This window comes from Hyperolius riggenbachi, chromosome 9, assembly GCF_040937935.1.
Source record: "Hyperolius riggenbachi isolate aHypRig1 chromosome 9, aHypRig1.pri, whole genome shotgun sequence".
In the NCBI taxonomy this organism is placed as follows: Eukaryota; Metazoa; Chordata; class Amphibia; order Anura; family Hyperoliidae; genus Hyperolius; species Hyperolius riggenbachi.
Window position 1 is genome coordinate 277,152,112 of NC_090654.1, and position 7,126 is coordinate 277,159,237.

Here is a 7,126-nt window from a genome sequence, read left to right on the forward strand (position 1 = left end):
CCAGACCCTAATGCTGGGAATACACGTTTCGTTTTTGCCTTCGTTTTAGCCTTCGATTCGTTCGGTAAACGAATCGAGTGTTGAAAACGTATGTGAAAATAGTCATAATCTCATTATAGTTTCGATTAATAGACCCCAAAAACGAACGACTAGTGATCGAACATGTTTGATATTATCTCTCTTTATCCATCTAATCGAGCCATTGGTAGGCTTGATGGCTGTTCAGATCGATTATATATTCGTTTATGTTAGTCCGTCCCTGTAAAAAGGGATTTTCGTTTCGTTTCTTTGCAGCCTTCGATCATTGGAAAAACGAAACCATCAGAATCGGAAAAAAAAACGAAACCGTGGGTGGTGATATTAACCGTACGATCGATTATTTCGGAATCGAGAAGGACAAAAGGCACAATCGAAACGAAGGTTTAAACGAAGGCAAAAACGAATCGTGTATTCCCAGCATAAGACCCAAATTACAAGGTCTAATCACGTACAATCAATCGACAGCTGGCATCCTCACCATCGATTTCCACTCCTTCAGTAATCACCAAATGGGCAGACACCTCCAGCTCACACCATCATTATAGTGGTGTATAGTGAAACAAGACAAAAAAAAGTGTAGACTGCTTATTTATTGCACATATTGGCCTCAATTCTGGTAGCTATGTGAGGTCAATATTTTTTTGTAGGTTACCTCATGAGGTATTTTCCTCTTTTTTTAGCAATTCTGAAAGATTTTTCTCCATTTCCGAACATGAGGTAAAACACGAGGTAAAACGTGAGGTAAATGCATAAAGTGAGGTAAAGCATGGAGGTATTTCAGCAGTAAGCATGCAGTAAATAAATAGTAGTAGTCTTTAATTGTCTTTCATAAGTTAGGATAGTCTTTGGAAGATTTTTTTTTTTTTTTTGAGGAGGGAAGGTGTATTTGATTATGTAGCAACCTATGAAAAGTATATTTATAGGCATCCCTTGTAAAAAAAAAAATCCAGTAAATATTTGGAGTTTTATTACTACTATTCTGTTCTATTACACAGCCTAAATAGGAACTCCACTAAAAACTGCAAAATGCATACAAATTGACTTTATTTCCAGGTACAGGCAGATCTTAAACTGATCGGAAAATGTGCTAACATGCCCCCTAATTTCCGTGAGGATATTTTCGGTAAAATGTATGCAAATTACCTCATGAATTACCTCATAATTACCTCATGAGGTAAAACATGACTAAAACCTTTCAGCGCTGCGTAATATGTTGGCGCTTTATAAATACAATAAATAAAACCTACCAGAATTGCTAAATGTCATTACCTCATGAGGTAAATTATCTCACATTAGGTAATTTGTTTGATAACCCTACCAGAATTGAGGCCAATCTGTTAAAATCATAAGAATAAATATAAAAGCAAAAACTTACATCCAGGCCCACGTTATAGGGAGCTGACGAGTTGATACATCGTGTGATGTCTGCGAAGCACCGTCAACCGCCCAACCGGTTTCGCTCACAACTAGCATCTTCAGGGCTTCATCAGATGAAGGTGTCTGGACATTTGGTGACAACTGGGGGAGTGGAAATCAGTGAGGACGCCAGCTATCAATTGATTGTACGCGATTAGACTTTGTAAATTGAGTCTTAGGATCTGATATTCACTTATTTTGGTGGGGCGGTGGAAGAATCTGCGCTGAAGCGAATATTGGTTATTTTTATCTAATTTTTGCTTTCAGTTCATATTTTTTTTTTGGTTGAGGGAATAAAATTATCATCATCAGTATGGTGTCCTAATAAAGTGTGTCCTTAGGCCCGGTTCACATCTGCAAAATGAGCCAAAAGGATCCGGTGAGCGGATCTGGTCTCCGCTTCACCGGATCCAGATGGCTCAGTCCGTGATTGATCAATGATTGATCGGATCTGTTTTCACCCAGCAATACATACCTAATCTTCATAGGCAGCAGGCGGTAGAGGCTTCCTCTTCTTCCGCTGTGACTACTTAACGCGTCATGTGACTAGTTACATGACGTAACTAGTCACATGACGCGTTAAGTAGTCACATGACACGGAGGAAGACGGAAGCCTCTACCGCCGGCTGCTGCAAAAGATTAGGTATAAATAAACCCTCCCTAGCCCACCCGCCCGGCTGCTGCACCCTCACCCACCCGTCGCTCAGATTCGCGTCGGCCCATGCCCCCATCCCCTGTGGCACAGTCCATTTCTTCACTAGTGTGAAGAAATGTTCCGTTTTCCATTGCCCCCAATGTTGCTGCATTTTTGTCCAGATCCGTTCCGCTAAGCAGAACGGTCCGGAAAATTAGGGCCTGCAGCAATGTTTAGAGTCGGGGACCGGAATGTATCCGTACCAACGGACGCATGTGAATGGATCCATAGGTTAACTTTGGATCTATTCACATCCGTTCCATTTGTACAGTATACGTTCCGGTTACGTTCCGGGAAAAAACGCTAATGTAAGCCGGGCCTAATAAAGGGATGCTCTATCCAGTATTAATAAAGTGTGACATGTATTTAGAAAACTCATCAGTCAAAGTTAGACCAGGAACACACTACAAAGCGCTATTGCAATCACTAGCACTTTGCGTAAGCTTTTTGTAAGCGATCCGAAGTGCTTTTTCTGGCGAATTAGGTATTGAGCCCAAATGCTCACAAAATGCTGCATGTCCTGGGATTGTGATTAGCCTTAATTGCAATTACTCCAGTGGGCTCCACACCATACAGTTACATTATCAAAGCGTTTTTGAAAGCGCCGGTGATTTTTGGTTTTCCAAAATTGCTCAAAAAGCGCTTTAGTGGGTTTCAGGCCTAAACATCAAAGAGGCCGACTTCATCTACACGTGGGTGCTCAGAGTTCCACATCACTGCGAATGTTGCACAGTTTACTGACCCGATGAAGCGACTGTTGGCCACGAAACACATCGCCAATTTTTTGGTGTAGAATAAAAGCCTGAATTAGATATGGACCGAACCTCCGAACTTTCGCGAACCGCAATAGACTTCAATCGGGAGGGCGAACTCTGAAAACTAGAAAAATGTATGCTGGCCACAAAAGTGATGGAAAAGATGTTTCAAGGGGTCTAACACCTGGAGGGGGGCATTGCGGAGTGGGATACATGCCAAAAGTCCCAGGGAAAAATCCGGTTTGGATGCAAAGCAGGGTTTTAAGGGCAGAAATCACATTGAATGCTAAATTGCAGGCCTAAAGTGCTTTAAAACATCTTGCATGTGTATACATCAATCAGGGAGTGTAATTAGAGTACTGCTTCACACTGACACACCAAACTCACTGTGTAACGCACCGCAAACAGCTGTTTGTGTAGTGACGGCCGTGCTGGACTGGTGCGCACCATGGCCAGAGTGCAGGCCGTGGCAGTATTCAAGCCCATATGGTCCCCGGGTTGTGGTAGCTCAATGATAGAACAACAGTGACTGTCCAGCTGATCAAATTTGGTCTGTCCACAATGAAGCAACGACCTGATTATCTTTGGTGTGCCACCCTCACCCGAGACACTCATATAGCCGGCGGTCATTGCTTCATTGTGATACGCAAGCCCCTTCACCACAGAAAGGTAATGATCATGAAGGGGAATGGGCACATGTACATGCCTTTTGTTTTGTTGCTGCAGCCGCAGTGCAGCCAGAAAAATTAGGCAGGCATACACGCACCAGAAAAATTATTATAGCGGCCGCTGCTAGCAGGAATCCGCCTGGAGTCCTGGACCCTGTTGGTGGTAGCGGAGAAGGCAGTCAAGCGGCCTGCGGGCAGATATGCTGTGTGGGGAGTGACTTCGTCTTGGGGCAGGCAGTCACACGGCGTGCAGGCAGAGATGCTGTGTGTGGGGACTGACTTAGTCTTCGGGCAGGCCTGAGCGTGCTTTGCAGACCAGGCATCCGTGGTCAGATGGACCCTTGACCCAACACTGTGTGCCAGAGATGTCACCACTTGCCTTTCAACATCACGGTACAGTTTAGGTATCGCCTTTTTTGAGAAAAAATTGTGGTCTGGTATCTTCCACTGCGGTGTGTGGCTTTGCTTTTGTGTGCTGTTTTTCCTCAGGTGGTCATACCATTGCAGTTTGTGCTTGTAATCACGTGCCTTCGTAAGGTAGTTGTCCCTACGCGGGTCTTGGTCTTTCCACGGCTCAATTTTCGGTGGCAGAGAGTGCAGAGAGTACAGATAGCATTGCTCTCATCTGAGGCAGACACACAAAAAAATGTCCACACCGCTGAGCCCTGGGGGGTGGCAGCCGACTGAGTGTTAAGTGGGGTGCCAGAATCAGAGCAGGAGGAGGAAGATATGTCACGCTTCCGTGCGGAAGCTGAGAAAGATGAGGTGTTCTGTGTAAAATAGTCAACTATGTCCTGACAATATTTAGGGTTGATGGCACGTGCCTTCTTCTGAACACTGTACTTTGGTCGAGGGCCGCACGACACCACGGCCTCAAACAGACCTGCCAGGTGGCCTGCCTCTGCCTTTTATTTTGTCCATATTGGGGGGGATGAAGTGAAAGGTTTGCACTGACTTGACTAATACAATGTGCAGCCACACAGGTGCACTTAACAGGTATGCACGGAGTGGTATATCACACTGCGTGCACTCACGTAGGTAGGTGGGTGCACTGAACACAACAGGTAGGTGTATGCAGTGATGGGTAATACAATGTGCACCTGTCACACACAGACAGGTAGCGGACAGGCACAGTGACACTGCGTGAGCTCACGTAGGTAGGTGTGGGCACTGTGAACAGGTAGGTAGGTATATGCAGTAATGGGTATTACAATGTGCACCTGTCGCACACACAGGTAATCACTGAATGTGCTGGGCCTGGCAGTGGCACACACAGTATGAATTATCAAGGCTGTCTATGCAACACAAGTGTCAGTGGAACACACGGAAAAAAAAAATAGATCACAAGAACAAGATTAGCTCTCAAAAGAGCTGTTGTGGGGTCCTATTTTAGCAATAAGAATCAGCAAGGAGCAAGCTAACAAGAGTCTAACTAATCTTTCCCTATGAGAGTCTGCAGCAGCAGCAGTCCCTTCTCTATTTACTGCAGGCACACGAGTGAGTAAAATGGCCAGCGTTGCCTGCCTTTTATAAGGGGGGTGGGGGGGGGGGGTGGCTCCAAAAGGGAGTGTAGCCCAATTGGCTACAATGTGCCTGCTGACTGTGATTGTAGAGGGTCAAAGTTGGCCCTAATGGTGCATTATGGGGGCGAACCGAACTTCCGGAAAAGTTTGCGGTTCTCCGCGAACACGAACCAGGGAAGTTTGCCGGGAACAGTTTGCCTGCGAACCGTTCGAGCCATCTCTAGTCTGAATCTCATGTTCAATGAATACTTAAAAGGTAAGCTGAGACTTACCACTTCTTGTTGCTGGTTCTCCACCTAAGCTGCTTTAGGCAAGCTGATATGGGATGAATCATCACAGGTTGTCCCCTGAAAACCTTGTTGTTGAGCACCCCCCCCCCCCCCCAAAAAAAAATATTTGGTGTCTCCACCCCACCCCCGAGCTGTTCGTGTCTCTTCTCTAAAGAGATTTTGAGAACCGGTTGATTTCCCACTCTGGTTAAATGACATTTATGAAGCACAAAAGAGCAGATGCTCCGATCCCCCTATTCAGCAGATTAGTCATCTGGGAATTTTGCTTTTACAAAATATTTTTGTTATAAAAAAAACAAAACTGAATGTTGGATCTAATTACACAGACATCTCCCTCGGGGTCTGCAGTGTACAGGCAGTGATTTATCTCACATTATTGCAGATCTGCACTTGCTTCTGTTTTGTAGATACTGCTGAAGACATTCCATTGTACTTACTGCTGCACTTCAAAAGTGGGGGATTCCGGCTTGTGGGGGAACTCTGTGAGGGGTTACTGGAACAAACAGAGATAATCATTAGTACAATAAAAACTGGTGAGAGCCTTTTCTAGTGGCTGGATAGTGTCATGTTTAAAGGAATACTGTAGGGGGGAGGGGGAAAATGAGTTGAACTTACCCTGGGCTTCTAGTGGTCCCCCACAGACATCCTGTGCCGGTGCAGCCACTCACCGATGCTCCAGCCCCGCCTCCGGTTCACTTCTGGAATTACAGACTTTAAAGTCTGAAAACCACTGCGCCTGTCCGTCCGAGCCCTCGCTCCCGCTGATGTCACCAGGAGCGTACTGCGCAGGCCCAGACCATACTGGGCCTGTACAATACGCTCCTGGTGACATCAGCAGGAGCGAGGACACGGCAACGCAGGCGCAGTGGTTATCAGAGAAGAAGTGAACCAGAGGCAGGGCCGGAGCATCGGTGAGTGGCTGCGCGGGCACAGGATGTCTGTGGGGGACCATTAGAAGCCCCGGGTAGGCCCGGTTCACATTAGCGGTCGCCGTCCGGAATCGCCGTGCCAGAGCCGGACCGCATGCAGAACGGACGCACGGCATAGCAATGAAAGCCTATGCGTCCGTTCACATGCGTCCGTTTCGTCCGGACCGGATCCGGACTCCGGCATAAGACCCAACATGCGCTATTTTTTGGTCCGGCTCCTCCGGCAGCCGTATCCGGAGCGGAGCCGGACTGCACCATCCGGCCAATACAAACCAATGAGAACCGGAGAGCGCACAACACACTGGCTATAAAATCCGGATGTTCTACCCCACTTCCTATGCGTATTGTAGCGGCGATTTTGGATGGGGACACATGGGCAAGCATTTTGGAGTGGAGCAGCAGTGACTTTAAACGTGCTGGAGATGTTGGCAGTATGTCGGAGGTGGAGGTGAGTACTAAACAGCGGAGGGCCTGATTACACAGGTCCACCTTCTGCTGACCTCCCAGACCCCAACATTTTTATTCTATTTCTACTATCTTTTGCCAAACGGATCCGGATCGCATCCTGATGAACACCTGATGCAACCTGACCGGATCCGGATCGGATCCGGATCAGAACCGTACGGTTCCGATCCGGATCCGGTCCGGATAGGTCATCCGGTCCGTTTGGCAGAGAACCGCAAGTGTGAACCGGCCCTTAGTCCAACTCATTTTCCCCCGACCCCCTACAGTGTTCCTTGAAGGGCACCGCCTTTGACATAGGAGACCACGGTTTGAATCCTGGCTAGGGTCAGTACCTATTCAGTAAGGAG